The sequence below is a fragment of the Sus scrofa genome, chromosome 4 (genome assembly GCF_054392235.1).
Source record: "Sus scrofa isolate SSC_HxYL_T2T_F1_AM1 chromosome 4, Sscrofa_HxYL_maternal_Yorkshire_Landrace_v2.0, whole genome shotgun sequence".
NCBI classification, from domain to species: Eukaryota; Metazoa; Chordata; class Mammalia; order Artiodactyla; family Suidae; genus Sus; species Sus scrofa.
In genome coordinates this window covers 65,506,808-65,528,193 of record NC_139386.1, presented here as the reverse complement: position 1 = coordinate 65,528,193, position 21,386 = coordinate 65,506,808, and the positions used below count along the sequence as shown (strand labels likewise).

The following is a 21,386-nucleotide window of genomic DNA, read 5'->3' as shown; positions in this document are numbered from 1 at the left end:
CCCCATGTTAGGGAAGTTTTCGGCTATTATCTCTTGGAATATCTTTTCTGTCTCCTTCTCTCTCTCTTCTCCTTCTGGCACCCCGATAATACGGATGTTGGTGCGTTTCACGTTGTCCCAGAGTTCTCTGAGACTCTCTTCATTTGTTTTCAATCTTTTTTCTCTTTTCTGTTCTGCATCCGTAATTTCCACTAATCTGTCCTCCACCTCTCTTATTTGTTCTTCTGCCTCCTGTATTCTGCTGTTAGATGCTTCTAGTGAATTTTTCATTTCAGTTGTTGTATTTTGCATCTCTTGTTTAAGTTTTATATCTTGTATCTCTTTGGTCAGTGTTTCCTCTAAGTTATCCATCTTTGCCTCCAGTTTATTTCCAATGTCTTGCATCATTTTCAGCATCAACATTCTAAAGTCTTTTTCCTGGAGGCTGAGAATCTCCTCATGGCTTAGCTGTTTTTCTGGGGCTTTTTCTTTCTCCCTCATCTGAGTTATAGTTCTCTGTCTTCTCATTATTATAGGTTTTTGGTGTGGTGACCTTCTTATAGATAATGGAGTTGTAGCCTTTCTTACTTCTGATGTCTGCCCTCCTGTGACTGGAGTCAGTATGGGGGCTTGGTGTAGGCTTCCTGATGGGAGGGGCTGATGCCTGCCCCCTGGTAAGAGGAGCCAATTCTAATCCCTCTGGTGGGTGGGGTTTAGTCTTTGGATGGGATTAGAGGCAGCTGTGTGCCTGAGGGGTCTTTAGGTAGCCTGTTTACTGAAGGGTGGGGCTGTGATCCCACCTGGGTTGTTGTTTGCCCTGGGGCTTCTCAGCAGCTGGCTGACAGGTGGGGCCAGATTTTCCCAAAATGGCCACCTCCAGAGAAAGGCACTGCTGCTGAATATTCCCAAGAGCTTTGCCTTCAATGTCCTTCCCTCACAACAAGCCACATTCACCCCTGTTTTCCCAGGAGGTCCTCCAAGAACTGTGGACAGGTTTGACCCAGATTCCCTTGGAGACTTTGCTTTGTCCTGGGACTCAGTGCACGTGAAAATCTGTGTGCGCCTTTTAAGAATGAGGTCTCCATTTCCCCCAGTCCCATGGAGCTCTTGTGCACAAGCCCCACTGGCCTTCAATGCCAGATGCTTCGGGGCTCTTTCTCCCTGTGCCAGATCCCCACACGTGAGAGTTTGATGTGTGGCTCAGAACTCTCACTCCTGTAGGTGAGTCTCTGTGAACCAGTTAGTTTCCAGTCTGTGGAGTTTCCCACCCAGGAGGTATGGGGTTGTTTACATTGTGAAATCGCCCCTCCTACCTCTTGATGTGGCCTCCTCTTTTTCTTCTGGAGTAGGGTATCTTTTTTAAGGTTTCCAGTCCATTTTGGTGAAGTGTGCTCAGTCTTTAGTTGTGAATTTTGTTGTTTTTAGGAAAGAAGTTGAGCTCCAGTCCTTCTATTCTGCCATTCTAATCCTGTGGGTCCTCTATTAAGTTTTTAAAATACATTTGGTGAATTATTTCAGTTGACCTAATACTTCTATAAATCACAAGGCTCTATTAAAAAGTATGATTTTGGACACTGAATTTCCATAGTCTTGAGTAGGAGTAGGATTTGGGGGATTATCATTTGTCAAATTCTCCTGGTACAGTTTGCAGTTCAGAAAACAAATCCCTATGCTTTAACATGTTTTATTTATAGGATGTTACTGGTCATAGGGTCTGAACCTTGGGAAATACCCTCATTTCTGCAGCTGGGCAGAAGCAAGAACTGTATGTAGGACCACTGCTGTCATTATAATCAAGGTCTTTTTTTTTCCCTTCTCTCTCCTCCCATCAAATTTTCTGACAAGTTACAACCTGGGGCCTAACAGTACATTGGTCTTTGTTGTTCTGTCTTAAGCTTAGGAGAGTAATTCTGAGTTCTGTATGCCAGGTTCCTTGATGAGACCTACAGGTAATTTCATTCTGATTGGTGAGGCAGGAATCACCATCCTCATTTTATAGATATGCAGGACTATCTAGATAATTTGCAAAGCCCATGCAAAAAGAAAATGCAAACCTTTGTTCGAAATTAGTAAGCATTTCAAGATGATGATAGTAGAGCATCAAACCAAGCGAGGGGCCCTCTGAGGCACAGGGTCCTCACTGACTGCACAGAATATGCACAGAAAGCGGCTCCACATGTAGGTAAGCCAATGCTTAAAGAAGTGAAGTGACTTGCCTAAGGTCACAAATTCAGTGAAAGCCAGAGTAGATACTGGAATCCATATAGCCTGATTCCAAAGCCAATACTCTTTCCACCAGACTTCTCTGTCTCTCCTGCTGGGAAAAACTGGGCAAATTTTCTCCTTTTGTTATTCTCCAGCCTGAATTTTTTTTTCAAATAAGTATATCCCTCACATCAGTTGAAACTGCCCTTCTCTTTTAGATTCAACTATAACCCTAATTCCAATTGTATAAGATGTCCGGAATCTCCTCTGGTTTCCTCAGGCTTCCTTCCTCATATTGGTTTCTGCCTTCAGATGCCAGTGTCTACACAAAAAACTCCAGATACTAACCCCCAAAACAAGGGTTTGTGAGCCCCACCATTTAGAGTAGTTAGGAGAATTAAATGATTTAATATGCATAGTGGACTCAGTGTGATGCCTGGAACGTGGTAAACACTCAACTAGCATTAGCTATAATTATATTGCTATTATTATTATTGGTAATTAATATTCCAGGGTCAAATCTCAGGACAGTAGACTTCTACACTATCTGTTTCTGCGGCCCTTTTTATTTTTGTCTTTTTTTGGGGGGGGGGCTTTTTTAGGGCTGCACCTGTAGCATATGGTGGTTTCCAGGCTAGGGGTTCAATCAGAGCTGTAGCCTCCGGCCTACACCAAGGCCACAACAATTCTGGATCCGAGCTGCATCTGTGACCTACTCCACAGCCCACAGCAATACCAGATCCCTAACCCACTGAGCGAGGCCAGGGATTGAACCCACATCCTCATGGATACTAGTCGGGTTCGTTAACTGCTGAGCCACAACAGGAACTTCTCTGTGACCCTTTTCACTTTTTCCCTTTGTTCTTCAGTTTCATGGAGACTTTGGTGCAGGGCAGGCCCTTCCCATTATACTTTTGTACCTATCAAGTTAATTCTCCCAAGAAAATGTAGTTTCCTTGCTAGAACAATTTCTGTTAAACAAAATGTTCCTCATATGATATATCTCCCCTGCACACAGAAAACCAATGGGAAAAACAACCTACCATATGCAAATATTTTTTGTTCCTTATAAATTTTTTCCAGAACATTTCTTTTCCTTTATCTAGATCTAACCTATGTTTATTTCAACTAAATTACCAAATTTTAAGAATTTTATTTTACTGTTATGTCCTTTAGAGCCATCCTCAGGAAAACCTAAATCTTGAATTCTTTTTCTTTCCCCCCTGGTGTGATTAATTTATATCATTTCACAATTTCTCATTTAGTTTGTCTTTTGAACAAATGTCAAAGTGACAGCAACAGCCAAAGCAGCAACAGCATTCACACTCAATACATGTTTATTGTTGACATTTTGAAAAAGCACAATAAAAACTGAAGTTCCACCTAACATTTCTTTTCAAATAATATCACTGTTTACATTATTGAGAATGTCCTTCTGGTCTTTTATTTTTTAAATGTGCTATATTCTGTACTGTTTGTTCATGTAACAGAACTACGTGTTTTATTTATTTATTTATTTTTTGTCTTTTTGCTATTTCTTCAGCCGCTCCCACAGCATATGGAGGTTCCCAGGCTAGGGGTCTAATCAGAGCTGTAGCTGCCAGCCTACGCCAAAGCCACAACAACATGGGATCCGAGCCACGTCTGCAACCTACACCACAGCTCACGGCAACGCCGGATCGTTAACCCACTGAGCAAGGACAGGGATCAAACCCGCAACCCCATGGTTCCTAGTTGGATTCGTTAACCACTGTGCCACGACAGGAACTCCAGAACTATGTGTTTTATAAATGTGGTAAATTGTCTCTGTAAAAGATATACTTAATCAGATTCCTGGTAGAAATGTAGGAGCTTTTTGTTTTCCTGCATTCTCAATATACTTGATGTTTTTTAATACATTTTTTCAATAGTTTCTTAAATATTTTGCTCAGTTTATAAATACATGTGCAAACATATAAATATATATTTATATTTTATATATATGCAATAAATTATATTGGTCATCTACATGGTCATGCTTAATAATAGCATGAAATTGCAGAAGATTCATCAAAATGTTTATACATATTTTTGATAGTATCTAATTTTCCCTTGCTTTTTCTAAGTCAGCAGTCATGGCTTCCTTCATGGTTCTGGAAAAATGTTCAGTATGTGTGACTTAACAGTGACTCAGGCATTTCAGTTCAGTTCAGATGGTATTCATTCTTTGATGGATAAAAGAAAAAGCTATTCTTTGGCTAAATAACACAATCGTCTCTATTATTCCAATCTCTACAAGTGCTTGAAAAATGCAGCATATTTGGAATTGCTTACCTAAAAATTAAGCCTGGACAAACAAGCCCACACCATTCTAAAAAAGAATTCGTATCGTAGGCAGCAGGCCAGGGAGCCAAGGTGGAGGAGGCCAAGGGAAAGGTTAGAGAGTGAGAGAGGAGAGGAATTCACAGGTCTCCTCCGGGCACATCCTGACTTCAGAAGCCCTTTCAGGACACAGACATAACTCTTTGCCAATAAATGATCTTACATAAAAACTCTCCTTGCTCTTTCCTGGTGGATTTTTTTCCTTTGCTGCCCTGGATCAAGAAGTTTTCTATGCCATCACCACCAGCATCACAGTCATAGAACCATACATATGTTACAAAGAACCAATATTGAATTATCTATTTACAGTCTCTAAATGTGGTATCTTTATATTACTTAATCATTAATATTAAGACGATTTAAGAAACACTGATTGAGCACTTCCTATGTGCCAGAAACCATACTATTTCATATTTATTATCTTATCCAGTTCTTACAGTGATTCTATAAAGCAGTTAACCTTATTCTCTTCATTTTATAGATGAAGGGACTTCGACTCAGAGAGGCTTACTATTTTCTCTAGGGTTAGACAACAAATAACAGAGCTGAGAATCACACCAGTCTTGTCTATCTTATTTTCTTTCATCAAATTTTGGTTAAATTGAATGAGGCATGATAGTGGATTCACAAAAAAGCATAAACAAATGCATTCTGGGCAACAGTTTATTCAACTCAGTAAACATTTACAAGGGAGTTCCCTTTGTGCCCCAGTGGTAACGAACCTGACTAGTATCCATGAGTACACAGGTTCAATCCCTGGCCTCCCTCAGTTGGTTAAGGATCTGGCATTGCCATGAGCTGGCTGAGGTTGCAGATGCATTTTTGATCCAGCATGGCTATGGCTGTGGTGTAGGCTGGCAGCTGCAGCTCTGATTCTACCCCTAGCCTGGGAACATCCATATGCCAAGGACGAGCCCCTGAAAAGCAAAACAAAAAACAAAACAACAACAAAAAAACATTTACCAAGTGCTAACATCTGCTATACAGTGTGAAGCTAAGGAAGGGGACATAGATATCGTTCAAGTGTGTATCACGCAGCCCTCTCTGTTGGTAAGAGGAGGGATTCTCTCCTCAACAATCTTTAAACTTCTTTCATAAAATAAACTTTACTGAATACCTAGAGTATATGAGGCATGGCGCTAGACACTGTGAAGAATACAAAAGTCTTTCCCTCAACATGCTTGCAGAAACTTCTGTTTATTCCATACAAGACTGCCTAGTATTAGTACAGGTAAAATGCATAGGAGAAAAAAAAAATCCTTCCTGAGGAGCTTAGCCAGTGGTGATTATAAAGTAAATCACCGAAAAATGTATAGGAAATACAGCTGACAGGAAGTTTTAATCAAATCTATATATCATGGGTGATTTGAATATAGTGAATACTCCTAGTCACTCTCTATAATAGGACAAACTAGAACCACCAGAGTAGTCTAGGCTCTTGCAAACTCAAATGATGAAGGGGATGATTATGATGGTGATTAATACTGATGGAATTCAAATCCTGAAAGAAGAAAACTAAGAGAATATTAACTCATTCTTTGGAAAGTCCAACAGATGTGAATAAGATTAAAGCTTATTTGTCAGTAAAGTGTATTGTCCCTATTTAGGACTCTTAAATAGGAGATAAGAAATTTAAACTTGAATAAAGTAAACTTAGGGTACACAGCAGAACGAATGACATACACAGTATGTGATAAGTATGTGGATCTTTTTTCCCAGGAAACTATAATGTCAAAATACTATGCAATACATGATTAAGAACCTGACATAGCCTGAAGTCTGGATTGAAATAACTTCTTACATTATTTGGAGCAAATAACTTAGTCTCTGTGAGCCTCCGTTTATTTTTTTATCTGAAATGCAGAAAATAAAACTTAGTCTAGAAGCGAATGGTGAAGCAACATAACAGACTGATTAAGAGCCAAGCTTCCCTTTCTTTCTCTTTTTCATGTCTTTAAATCCAAGCTCTGTGGCTTTCTGTTACTTTGGGTTAGTCATTACACTTTTATGTACTTTGGTATCATTTGCTATTACAGAGCAATTATAATAGTGCTGATCTCATAGAATTGTGGGGATGACAGAATGAGCTAATGTGTATAATGTGCTTAGAATTCTGGCAAGTGATGGATATGTTTTAGCTATTATGGTTTCAGGGTTGCTGTGAAGATTAAATGAAATAATTTTCAAAGTGCTTAACACAATGCCCAGTATAGAGTAACTACTAAATAAGTAATGGCTAGTACTATTATCATTTAATTTCATAAATAGATTCAAAATTGTTCTATTATTGAAGTCAGAATATTTTCCTGACCAGTCAAGAGTGGCTACCACAAGTTTTTGCAAATATTTTTTCATTATCAATGCCATATCCTAAACACATGGTTGAGTGATCAAACCAAATGTAGACTTCCAATGTTTTTAACTTTCTGGGCCTCAAGCATCTAATCTGAAATTATCCCTAGGTCATTCACCTTCCACGTGGATATGACTTCCCTCTTCTTACTCCTGGAATTCACCTGATTGATCTATTAATGAACACAGAAGTGTGATAAGCACTTACTGTCTACTGAACTCCATATATTTTGCCTTTATGGAGCTTATAGCCTCCTGAGAAAGGACCTTAAAAGATCCTTTTACAAACATGCTGTGAAAGAGATGCTGGGAAGAAATACTGGGAGATCTAACCTCATCTGAAGGGTCTGTAAAAGCCACTCTGAGAATGTGAAATTAAAGGTGAGCCCTGAAGCATGCTCAGCTAACATATGCTCAAGGGTGGGAATGTTGCAGACAGAGGGACATCAAAGTAAAGATACTCTTCAGACCTGTCTCATACTCCTGGAAAAATATCTCTGGGATCCATCCTTTGCTGTAGATGCCTCCTTCGTGCTCTAAATCGTCTCCCAGCAACAACTCCTGAAATAATGTTTATTGTTTTATTCTTTCCTCATGTGTACTGCATCAATTTTTACTGGCATTTATTTTCTAGATTTAAATTTAGGTTAGTATTAGAATTATAGAAAAAAATGAGAAGATGGAACAGCCTTCCCATATGTCCTACCCAGAGCGTCCCCTATTGTTAATATCCTACATTAGTACGGTATATTTGTTACAAAGAATGAGCTGATGGTGATACATGATTGTTAATTAAAATCCATACTTTATTCAGATCACCTTACTTTTTATTGAACGCCCTTTTTCTGTTCAAAGATGCCATCCAGGACACCACGTTTATTTGTCATGGCTCCTTGGGTTCCTGGGTTTCCCTTGGCTGTGACAATGTCTGAGACCTTCCTTCCTCTAGTGATCTTTATGGTTTTTAGGAGTACTATTCAGGTTTCATTTGTTTGTTTGTTTGTTTAGAATGTATTCTATTGGAATTTGCCTGATAGAATTTTCATGGTTAGACTAGAATCATGTATTTATGGGAGAAGACAATAGACATAAAGGGCCGTTTCATCATCAATATGGCATCACTGCTGATGCTGATATTGATCCTGGTGGAAGTTATGTGTGTCAATTTTCTCCAAAGTAAAATTTTTCTTTCTCCCCCCTTTCCATACTATACTCTTTAGTAGGAAGTCACTAGGCACAGCCCACATTTAAGTAGTGGAGAGTTATTCTCCTCCTTGAGGGCAAAGTAAGCTACCTAAATTATTTGGGATTCTCCTCTATTGAAGATTTGTCTTTCCTCAATTATTAATTGATCATTTATTTATATCAGTGTGGACTCAAGGATATTTACTTTACACTTTGTATTATAATCCAATACTACTTATTTTATCTTTTTGCTCAAATTATTCCATATTGGCCATTGAAAACTCTTTTAGTTGGCTTCTGCATCCCTTTGACATACTCTCATTAATGTAAGTTTTCTTTTTTTAACTCCTGGTACTACAGAAGCTCCAGGATCATTTTCTATATTCTTCACACTAGTCCTAAAGTCGGTCCTTACTTCAAGAATTTCTGGGTCCTTTTATTGGAGAGGATGTTAGAAACCAAGATTGGGCTGGGGTGGGGGGAAGATGGATGTTTTGCGTTGAATTTTAATAAGCTGCAGCTAGTATACTTATGAAAATAGTGGCTGGTCCAAATGTGCAAAGCATAAAAGAAAGCAGAGCTGTCCTAATGAAAAGCAGGCTAAGGGCCTACTATAAATGTAATAAGTTCATCCACGCTTTTCCATCACTGTTTGGTTGGTCAGTGTTTAGTGCTGGAGCTCTCTGAACAGAGGCTTGTGTTCTTGTTTTTCCAAATCAGTAGATTTTAGCTACATGCCAAAGGCTAATGGAATAATGGAATTCCCAGGATATTTACTGGGGTGTTAAGGTCAGATGAGAAGCACAGCCTAGGTAAGATAAAGCAGTTAGATGCAAAATCCAGAAACCAATTTAGAGAAGGTGGGTCACAGAAAAAATTATGGAAGTGAGGTGGAAAATGGAGATTTTATGATATAAAAAAAGAAATACCAGAACTGAAAATAAACACAATTTATCAAGCTGCAATGAATAGATAAGAAGAGGCAATTGTTGGGTTTTTTGTTTGTTTGTTTTGTTTATGGCCACATCCATGGCATGTGGAAATTCCGAGGCCAGGGATCAAACCCATGCAAGAGAAGTGACCAGAACCACAGTAGTGACAACACTGGATGTTTAACCAGCTGAGCCACATGGGAACTCCAAGAAGAAGAGGAGGAATGAAGGGGAGAAGGGGTTCAGATGTTAAAAAAAAAATAGAAAATGTGTCAATTAAGGATATTTTAGAAATATAAATAAGGAAAGAGTCTGAAATTACAACCGTCTTTGGCAGTGCAGTATCTCTTGTCTATTTAAGTGAACATATTGATGTGGGAAATGGGTAAAGAAAATCCAGCTGGTAGATGAAGGGTGGTGGGGGTGGGGAGACATATAATATTCATTATAGCTGTGGGCAAGACTACTACATGGTTTATGGTCAAATAATACTTTTTCAGACTTAATGATATCTGGAAATCATCTTCAAAGCTAACGTTAACATTTTAATAGAAGTCTGTCTCCATTGGATTTAGATAATAACATTGCAATTTTCTTTCCTAACATATATCTTTCCTATTGCTTTATTATACCTATTTAGCAAAGACATGGGAAATATTTACTGAGGTTGATGTTTTTCAATAATGAATGAGCTCAACTAGAGGATTGTATTTCAGACCCAACTCTGTGGAAGTCCAGTCTTCAAGAACGTGTTTTGATCCCTTTGCCCTCAAGTGCTAATGTTTTATTCGAAATACATTTTGATGGGCAGGCGCAACATCACATGCTTTTTCTGAATTCTGATTTCTCTTATTTTCATGGATTGTGTCTTCTGTAAGCAGCATTTTGTAAATGAATGTTCTTATATTTGATGCATTGGCAAATACCATTTTGAACCCCCCGTGACTTTTAGTATTGTTCAGTTTGGAGGAAATATAGCATGTGTCTGTCAAGCAAATGCAAGGCTCAGGTTTTCACCTTTCCTTTACAACAGACATTGGAAGTAAAGAAAATGCTCACCAAAACTGAGCAAATGACCTAAAAGTTCCCAATGGTATATCCCTACATCTAGAGAGTTAAGGTTCTGGGCTGTGTCTTTGCTGGAGTCTTGCCCAGAATTGGTTTGTTTTGCAGTTTGGACCACTTTCCTGTAGACTCTATGGCATGAAGCATTGCTTTGGGGATGATGGGACTTGCAGCGATGTCTCCAGCTGCCATCCAATTTCATCACTTAGGATCCAACTCCAGCACATAATTTTTTTTTCTTTTTTAGGGCCACACCCATGGCATATGGAAGTTCCCAGGCCAGGGGTTGAATCAGAGCTACAGCTGCCAACCCATACAACGTGGGATCTGAGCCATGTCTGTAACCTATACCACAGCTCACAGCAACACCAGATCCTTAACCCACTGAGTGAGGCCAGGGATCAAATCCACATCCTCAAGGATACTAGTCTGATTTGTTTCTGCTGAGCCATGACAGGAACTCCCCAGGACATAACTTTGATATGAACAATATTGGCTGGTGGCCTCTCTCATAGCCACCCCACTATACCAAGTTTACACTTGTAAACGTTTAGGAAAAAAATTACTAAAGCAGAAAAATGAGTATTCCTAGTAAGAAGAGTGAAGATTTGAATGTGATACCTTATATGCAAAGTGAGAAGATAAATATTTTTAAAGTTATTTGATATTAGAAGTTAGAAATGTGCATTTAATAATTGTGGCAAAGTGTTACCGCTAGACATATATTGTTATAGTAGTAATAAGGAAAGTTATTAGTTATTATGTTGCTGTAAGAGTTATCAAAAGATAACAGTCCATTTTACTGATTATAGGACATGACTCCTTTTTTATATTTCAATATTCTTTCTCCTATTACTGAAAAACTTTGATAAAATGACTATAACATAGCTAATATTTACTGAAAATTTTATATGCATTTGTGTGATATGTTATGCTAAACACTAAGCATGGATCACCCTACTCAATCTCTCAACAATATTTTGTTACTATACAAGTACAAAGTTTTGACATTTTGCTAAAGGTCTCAGCTACAAGTGCCTAGCAGACCTTATGTTTATGAATATATTTCAATGTCTGAATTAGATCTCCTCTGTTTCAATGAAAATATGATTTTTATGTTAAAAATAGGCAGTAGAAATAGTGGCCAAGGCATTCTACATATTATATTAATTCTTTACAATGCTTTTGGAGTAAAAACAAATAGAATTTCTCTACCTTGTCTAGGGCAATTATACTGGATATTTTCTCAACTTCATGAAGCAGATGAGAAGGTACAAGGAAAACAAGACACTGGTCTGGAAGTTCCAGATCTAGCATCCAGGCAGAACAATAACTCGTTTATTTGTAGGACATGAAGTATATCTAGATTAACCACTCCCTCCCACATCCCCACCCCCACCACCACACACAATTAATGGCTGAATTGCTTACCTTCAAGGCACCATTTAGTTTAAGGTTTGACTCTCTTTTTTGCTTTTGTTATTGTTTATTTCCATCAAATACCAAAGATTAAGTCACTGTTATGAGAACAAACCCAATTAATCATTTTTTCCTCTGTAGCCAAAGCATTCTTAATTACTAACACATGGGCTAATAATGTGGAAACAAATGACAGATGTAACAATGTAGTCTGAATGCAAATCTCAGTATCCATGGTTTTTTTTTTTAAATGAAACCACAGACACAGTAAATCTTGTACTATTCTGCTATTTTATAAGTATTTAGACTAATCTCTGATGACACTCCAATTTACCAAAGTCTACTGAAGTGGAATTACTGAATAAGCTGATTTTCAGAACACAAATGGGGCCCTGCCACCCACCTATCATCAAGAATAATTTTAAGGACCCCAAGAGTGTAAACTCCACGGTGATACGACTTAGTTTCACTCACTGCTCTACCTTCAACATACAAGGCAGACCTTGAATCTTTATTGCATGACTGAATGAATGAACAGGAGAAAATAGGCTCTGATCATCACATTTTATGCTGATTTCTGGGTTGGTGCACTCTTAATTTGCTCACTCATTTATTCACAAGTATTTAGAGAGTTTCTGCTTTTGTTTAGGCTCTGTGTCAAGCGCTGAGGCTATAGCTATGAATAAGATGGATACTATTTCTCACCCCCTGCAGCTGGCTGTCTGGTCTTACTTCCCACCAAAGAAAGATACATTTATTGTCTAGTCCATACATGATACTGAATGTTTAAAAGCTTTTAAAGGTATTATTGAATATCTCCAGAGGAAAGTCACTGACCTATAATTCCTTTGATTTAGTGCCTGGCTTTTACATCTCATTGCTGTGTATAGACAGGGATTTTTTGCTTTGTCCATTGTCGTAGGCTCAGAGCCTAGAACATTATCTTTCCCTTCCTGAAATATGGTAGGTGCTCAAATGAACGAGGGAAAAATTTGAGAAGAAAACAAAACGTGTTGAGGATCAACTGTTCTAAACTCTGTCTCAATACAGACATAATCCTAGTCTATTTTTAGATTATTATTTCTATTTTGCAAGTGGGATAATAGACTGAGAGAGGTAAAGTAACCTTGCTAAAAACCACGCACTGACCAGTAGCAATGCCTGAATTTAAACATGGGCTGACTTGCACCACCTGACTCGCAACACACTTTGCCAGGAAAGCCAAGAATCCTTGGTCTCTATTCCTGCCTTCCATATCTATTGGTTTTTTAATTTCAGACAATTTTAAAAGGCTCATATCAAACTCAGACCTTTTGTATTTTGAGCTAGGACATATGCTGGCTATGTTAATCAGACAAGTCTAGGTGATGGAGTTACAGACAACACCATGATTTTGTGACTTACCCACCAAAAGCTTATTTCTTGCCCATGTAAGTTCTGCTACAGGACCAGTCAACTCTCCAGGTCAGCAGTCTTCTATAGAGCAATCTCATGACCCAAATTGAGCTACACCATGTGCAAAATGCAGTCTCTTCATTTGGAGCTGGGGAAGAAAACAAGCAGGGTTGTGTTTCAGCTCTTAAATGCTTCTACCCAGAGGTGACACTCACGATGTCTGTTCATATGTATTCACCTGAACAAATCACACAGCCACGTTCAACTTCAAAAGGGTGGGGAAGTATGATTCTTCCACATGTCGGAAAAAAAGAGGAGGGCATAGACATTTGCAAATACTTGCTATATCTATCAACCAGCAACCCCCCCCCCGTATGTCTATGTCTAACTTGTATTAATGTTCCATATTGAAGAGATTGTCTGTATAGCACTGCCTTTTTCTTGTTTGACAATAAAGCACCTTCTCTTTTACAGATGAGAACCTTCCCAACAATGGCCCTATTTAAATGCTTTGGGTTTGCTTTTTAAAGAAGTATTACAAGTTAGTAGTGAAAAACTAGAAATTATAGATATTTAAAATAGAGTAATTTTAAAAATCACCTACAAGCCTGCAATTCTACCATTCTTTGGTAGTAGCTTTCCCTAACAAAACTTGAGGAAGATACTGTCAACATCTTATACTTGACCCCTTTCTCCCATGCTTCTAAGCTTCTAGCCACTGATGTGGGAATCCTGGCTGGTACTCATGATAAGAGGTTTCTTCAAGGTTTCAAAATTGAAAGTGTCCCAAAACTTTAGCTCCAAAAGAGTAAATATTTTCATGGTACATTGTCTGTTTCTAATTTAGATAGATGACAATACCTGGTTTCTTATTGTGTTAATTCTTCTTGAAGTTGCATTCTATTATTTTAGGCGCATGGTATTTTAATTTAGTATTTAGCACATTCTTTTTGTTGAACCATTTACATTTTACTGTACTTCTCTTTTCTTATTCTCAATTAAGAATAACAACAGAGGTACAATTAAGATATGAATATGAAATATCACCATCAATTAATTTAGTAAGTATGTACTGAGCATTTCCTATAAGGCAGACAATGTGTTAGGAACCAGAAATATAAAGGGGAATTACATAAAGCACCTCTTTTTTAAGATTTTTATTATCTGATAGAGGATTTATATAAAGAGTAAAAGGTGAACTACATAAAGAAATACGGCTTTATACTACAGCACTGAGAAATATCATTCTTAAATACACCTAATAATGGCTTTTCATTCCTCTGCTATGCTGTACCCTCCTGCAAGTCAATATTAAAATTTGTAATGGTCTTTCTTCCTTGGTCATATATCAAACACTCATTCATTTTCACTATGGAAGAAGAATTTTAGATATTTCTTACCATTTTGATCTGGTTATGAGTTTGTTCCAACATTCCTTTCTTTTTTTTTTTTTTTTTAATGGCATCTACTAGAATTTTAACCCAGTTTCCAATTGTGTTTGATGTAGTCGTCAAGTGCATTTGATCTGCCAGTGCAAACAGAAGTGAGGTGAGCCTGTTGAGTATATATTTTTTTCCAATGCCTTTGACCAATTAAGTAGTAAAACACAGTAGTGCTATTTTGTTTCCTTAGTGATCTAGGAATACATTGCAGTTTTTAAAAAAAAGTTTCTAAAGTGTCTTGAAATTTATTTCTTCAATTACTGTGAGTATTCTGACTTTTTCTTTTTTGTCCACTTCAAATTTTGACTTAAAAAAAAAAAAAGCCTGAATGTGTTTCTTTTCCAGGAGCTAGATTTTACTAACTACAGGAGACTCCCTGACTTCATCCGACAGTTAAGTCTCAGTTTCAGATCTCCTTGGAACTAAAGTTCATATTCTTAAGAACTATCATTTCATTTGATTCCTCCTTTTTATAAGATAAAAAGTCATTTGGGGGAAAACTAAAACTTTTGAAATTGAAATGCCTTTATAAAATTAAGTTGCCCTCAGGTCAACAAAAAGGTCAAAGTTGGTCCTCCTTTAAATGGGCTTATTTTTCAGTTGCACCTAACTACTGGGTAAATTGAGTATTTTGATGTTTGAATTCCTTTAAACCTTTTTTCTCGCCAGAAAAATTGCCACACGTCAGAGAAATCAAGATGAATGCCTTCCCATTTGACTCTTCTTCCTTCTTGGATCTATGTTCTTACAGTGGGATTTGGATACTTATAATTTTGATTTCTTCTAGAACATTTAACTGCGTTTTAAGTTCCTCCTTTGTTTAAATTTCTTGCTTTGGACCCTAGTTGTAAACTCCCTGTAAGTGAAAATTAAACATTCAAATTAAATATTCAATTCAGTGAAACCCTTTGTATCGATAAACCCAGATTTGGCTATGTATCTCTTGAGGCTCAAGGAAAGCTAATGAAACCCATGCGATTGTGCGGCCAGCCAATGATTGCTAAAGGGATACTTTCTTTTTAAAATATTATAGTATAATATTTTATAATATACTATAATATTTTAACTATTACCAGATGGAAGATATTTTTTTTAAAAGTACAGTACAGTATTGCATTAAGTTGTACATTATGTAAATGTTAAGAAACAATCCTTTCATTATACTTAGAACGGTAAGAACTTTTAGGTTTAGGAACACACTATAAATTAAGTGTGGAAAGGCTGGAATAAAGAAAGGATACATTGGTGGAAATTCAGGAAAAGTAAAAAAAATGAAAGAACTATCTCTGAGCTTGAACAAGAAGAGCTGTGGCAAACTTGGTGGTGGTATGTATGAGTCTAGATGGTGGAGAAGGGGGATGGTGAAGGGGGAGTGCTGATGTTTCAATTACTATTCAATTTTTTATCTCTATATGGATTAAAAATAATGTATGTTCAAATTTTATCAAGAGAAAATTTCGGGAGTTCCCCTTGTGGCTCAGTGGAGACTAGTATCCATGAGGATGGGGGTTCCGTCCTGGCCTTGCTCAGTGGGTTAGGGATCTGGCATTGCCATGAGCTGTGATAGGTAGCAGACACTGCTTAGATCCTGGGTTGCTGTGGCTGTGGTGTAGGCTGGCAGCTGCAGCTCTGATTCAACCCTTAGCCTGGGAACCTCCATGTGCTCCAGGTGTGACCCTAAAAAGCACAAAAAAAAAAAGAAAGAAAATTTTGATAGATACGCTAAGAAATATCTTCTTATGCAATCCAAGTATATTATTAAGGAACATCACTGTAGAGCTACTGACTTACTTCACTTAGTATGATAATCTCTAGTTGCATTCATGTTGCTGCAAATGGACTTTTTCTTTTATGGCTGAGCAGTATTCTATTGTATATAGTACCACATCTTCTTTATCCATTCATTTATGTTGCACATTTAGGCTGTTCCCATGTTTCAGCTATTGTAAATAGTGCTTTTCCCTTTTGTTTTTCCAACGATATGGAAACATATTGAAAGTAGGTGACCACACAGGAAGAAATGTTCTATCTTGACTTGATTTAGTCCTTACTTCCCAAATAAGCTACATGTTTCTGATGATATTGTTCATGAGAGCCCTTTCTTGCAAGATCTGAGGAAACAGCTGGATTCTAGCTATGCCACTGTCCTTTTATCTGGGTTTGGTCCAAGGACGATGCTTACAAACCTATATTCCTAAAATATTCCTGTCATCTTCACTTCATATGTGACTAAATTCAAGTTTAGCAAGGTTAAATACCTTGGCACAGTTATGTAGTGAAGCACGATTCCAACCAGCCCTGGAGCCAGAACTCAAGTATCTCACAGTGCAGCAGCAAAACCTTACGTGAGCAGATAACTGGTTGCACAAGCATGAACTCATAACATAATTAAACCACAATGCAATCCTGTTTTCTAACCACTCCCAATCAGCTTGGGTGTTCCTGTATGAAAGCACTGGGAGGTCTATGATAGCTCTACAGACACACTGAATCACAACATAATCTTGATTTAGAAACTGAAATGGGAGTTTCGTTGTGGCACAGGGGAAACGAATCCAACTAATATCCATGAAGACACGAGTTCGATCCCTGGCCTCACTCAGCTGTAGCTCTGATTCACCCCTAGCCTGGGAACTTCCATGTGCTGTAATACAGCCCTAAAAAAGAAAAGAAAAGTCAAGTCTTGTTATTCTCAGTAGTTCTACCAAGTCACCACAAACACAAGAGGAAATATATGATCAGATTCCTGCATCTCTGGTCACAACATTGACATTAACCCATGAATACATAACCTTATTTTATTTGTTTTTCTCTTTAAAGACCCCTTATTTAATACACATTATTGATTCACTAACATGGAACTCACAACCAATAGAACTGAAAGAATTTTACCTAACACATATATTTTCTCCATAAGGCACATCATGGCTTTGAGCTTGGAAAATGGGACAGCGCTTCAGTGCTCTGTTCGTGAGCATTTTCTAGTGAAATGAACCACAAAAGGCTCACACAAAAAGAAAAACATAACAGTAAATATGAAAAGAACACTTGTTTACAGTATGAGAATTGAAATAAGGCAGAGCATTACCTTGTGGGGCTTCAGATAGGAACATGCAATTTTTTGCTGCTCTGCATTTCTTGAGGTATGACCTCAAAGGTGAAGCAACTAGTGATTTGAGGGTTATGAATAAATTTTAGTGAGCATGCCAGTTTGCAAGTATGAGATCTGTGAATAAAAGGGATCAACTGTAAATATTTTCAGCAAATATACTGACTCCCTCCTCTCTTCATTTTATATCTATATATTCTTTTTTATTTAAAGTACAGTTGATTTAGTGTTGTGTCAATTTCTGCTATACAGCATAGTTACTCAGTCACATGTACATATACATTCTTTTTCTCCTATTATCTTCCATCATGTTCTGTCTCAAGGGACTGGATATAGTTTCCTGTGCTGTACAGTAGGACCTCATTGCTTATCTGTTCTAAATGTAATAGTTTGCATCCACTAACCCCAAACTCCCAGTCCATCCCACTCCTTCTCTCTTCCCTCCTTGGTAACCACAATTCTGTTCTCTATTTCTGTGATTCTGTTTCTGTTTTGTATATCTGTATTCTTCATCTGGCTTAAGGTTCCCAGGGTCAGGAGAAAGGCCTTGGGGCCCCTCCCTTTGTAATACTTGAACGCAATGTTTGTGAGCCTCATTTTGGAATGTGATATCTACCCTTTTCAGTACCTCACGGAAACATGATTTTAACATTGCTTGAAATACACATTTGAGGTTTTATCACTTGGGGTTTGTCATAGGAAAGCAAATCTGGATGATGTAGGCTAAAAAGGTATTTATTAAAATGATACTGGGAAAATTCACAGAATCTTAGGCAAAGTTGTGGCAGTGGGCTTGGAAAACAGGCAGAAGCAAGGGAGGCTGGCTGCAGCCAGATCCATAAAGGAAGCTACAAGTGAGACCACGGCCACGACCACTTCCACTGTCCCAGCTAAGCTGCCTCCATTGTTTTGTTTACAGACCTGATGGTACCACTACTCCTCAAAGGGATTCTTCTTCTGCTTTGTCATCTCATTATACAAAGACCAGCTCAGGGACCTCTGATTGACCAAAGTGAAATTATGAATTCTATGTCCTCCATGCAAGAGAGGTTGTAAAAATAAGGCTTGGCACTTTCAGTTTCTCTAGTGGGAGGAAGGCTCACTCTCTCACAAAGACTCACAAAATGAGACATTTTCCACGTGTAGAAAAAGGGCTCAGATGTTTGGAAGCCAGAAAAACACATCAACCTGAGGGTTCATGCTCACAGACTTCAGTGACTGTTGGAACCAGAAAAAATACCAAACTCATCTATTTAAATTCTCTTCCAATTAAGAAATGTTCAGAGCACTCTATAAAATAATCTCTGCATGAATTTTTCAAATGATGGGGAACTTTTCACATCATCAGATATGTTCTAATCCTGGGCAGTTCTTTTTCAAAAATGTTATTATGATTTCCACCTCATAGAATCATTTCTTTTCTGGTTTCCTTCACCATACAGTTTATTTAGATGCGTTGTAATTTCTAAGCGTGCTGCTTGTGATGTGGTACTCAGACATGACCACAATAGTCTCTCCATGGTCTGGCAAATGCAGAGGGTGTTGATTAATTTAACTGGAGCTTGTGTCGGTTCTTTCATGCTATCATAGCATAATTATGACTTGTAGTATCCTAAAACATTTAGATATTTTCACATGAACTTCTACCAAAGCCAGTCCCATAACTGGATTTCTACATTTAATTCTCTAAAAGACCAAGTTGAGGTTTTTACTAGAATCTCTCCAGCTTTCATCTGTTCTGTTTTAGCTCAATGATCAGGTCTGTTGAGATAATTTGGGGTTTAAGTATTTTATTATCCGTGATAGAAGGGTTTCCTTCCAGGATTGTGCCCCCTATTAATTTGTTTGGCACATCTATATTTTCATCCAAGTTACCAATCCGTTATTAAATAAGAAATGGCTATAGCAGAGCACTGTGACATTGCACCAGGTCATCTTCAAGTCTGATGCTGGGTCACTGAACAACTATTTCTGTTCCATTCCCACTGCTCAATCATCTTAAAATAAGCCTGATCTTGCCAGTATCCTGCATAAAATGAGTTTTCCTTGCTCTTCATATAAAGATCACATCCTTAATGTTGCTCACAGCAAGGCACCCTCTGACCATCACTTTCTTCTACTTCCTCTGGGTCACCTCTCCCATTTCTCTGAGTTCTCATCGCAGATGGCTTATTCCTCCCTGGCACTTCCTCAACTCAGCCCTCGGGTCTCAGATTAAGCATGGGTTCCACAGGAGAATAAGATTTTGTGTTTCCTAAGTTAAATAAGCTTTCTTATAAAATCAAATTCCAAGGTAAAGATTCCTGTTTGTAGTTGGTTAGTCATCATCGTCATATTTTGATCTGACTCTCCCACTAGTCTTAAGCTCCATAAGAGCATGGACACAGTCATGTTTGTTCATCATTATCTGACCAGTGTCTGGGCCATTGTAAGTTCCCTAAAACATCTCCTTAAATAAATGACAGAAACCCAATGAATAATGTGACCATTGATTCTGAGATCAATGTGCAACTGTGGAGTTGCAATTGAGTGGAATAACCTTAGCAAGTAAATCTGCTCCCACTTACCCTGTTTCATGTTAACTCTACTTCAGTTTCTTAATATCAGCTGTATTGCCATTTGGACTACATAATTCTTAGGGGTGTGTGTGTGCATGCACACGCACAATGCCCTGTGTATTGCAGTATATGTAGCAGCATTCTTGGCTTCTACTCACTAAATGACTGAAATAATCACCCTTCCCAGTTCCAACAACTAAATGTGTCTTCAGACATTGCAAAATATCTCCAGGTCAGGTGGGATGAAAGGTTAAAAGAGAACAATATAAACCTGGCTGAGAAATGCTGTTCTAATTATAAGAACTTTAACTAGTTATCACACCAAGAAGGACATATTGTTTGCTTAATGGCAATTACAAAAAAAAAAGGTGTATATGAAGAACTCTTACAAGTTGTAGAAGTGATGCACCTCACTATTCAATAGACAACAATGTGGCCAGAAGTATTCACTTATATCTTATTACAACCATGAAATTCCAGAACTGCTCAGGTCCAAAAGAATATCCAATTTCAACCCCCTAGAAAATCACTTACTTTGACAGTTAATATAGAAATATTTTACTTAAATCTCCTGTCTGTATTTTATTAAATAACAGAATTTCCTAGGATTTTATATGAATTTTAAGGTCCCTTTCGAGGGTTATTTGACTAATAACTTGTTGGACACTGAATAGCATACTGTAGATTGTGGTAGCCAGTCTTTAAGATCACTTCCAAGGTCCCACATTGACTTGTGCCGTCAAAAAACCAACTGGACCTTCTTGAAGATGAGATAACTCTTGATTTACTTTGGAGTCTTGTTGTTTTGAGTGACTATGGGGAATGATGTAGTAAGTAATGTAGGGTATGGAAATAACATCAACTATGAAGGATGCTGAATTTTTTACAATATTCTCTCCCTCATCCTCACTGCTAGCCTAGCTAATGTAATTATGAAATGACATACATCACTCTGCGTATTAGCTATGATTGAGATGTATATGATTTTAATCAAGAGAGCCCCACCCCTTGGGAGGGACAATGTTTATTGTATGCCAAGTATCAAGAAATTATGACCAAGTATTAAGAAAATATCAAGAAATTTTAGCCTATGTTGTGCCCTTCATTGTGACATATTAAATTACTGCAGAGAGGAAATGATTTGTATCTTACAGAGGAACAAAAAAGAGTTACTGGCATTACCTAATTAAGTCAACTAAAAACCAGGAGCATTTTAATTATTTTTTTTTCTGGCCATTCCTGGAAGTAGTCCTCCTCAAGGGTAGCATTTTCTCACTGAAATAACAAGAGCAACAATGCTGGCACCATGACTTAATTATGTCTAATGCATTTATAAGTTTCTTCTTCCAAGAAAAAGTTGGAAAGGTAAGGAAATTCAGCACCA

General features: G+C 37.8%; 1 long non-coding RNA gene across 3 annotated transcripts in view; it reads right to left on the bottom strand.

The window, feature by feature from the left end:
• Positions 1–21,386, bottom strand: part of LOC146403832 (uncharacterized) — a 139,022-nt gene that overhangs the window by 21,332 nt on the left and 96,304 nt on the right. The window contains exons 3-7 of one of the 3 annotated variants that reach the window (XR_014843666.1): positions 21,185–21,277; positions 17,424–17,561; positions 14,294–14,418; positions 12,903–13,041; positions 11,511–11,596 (exon numbers count right to left, since the gene is read on the bottom strand). This is a non-coding gene — a long non-coding RNA (uncharacterized LOC146403832). The remainder of the gene's footprint in view (positions 1–11,510; positions 11,597–12,902; positions 13,042–14,293; positions 14,419–17,423; positions 17,562–21,184; positions 21,278–21,386) is intronic. The other 2 variants (XR_014843665.1, XR_014843664.1) reach the window with 2 other exon arrangements.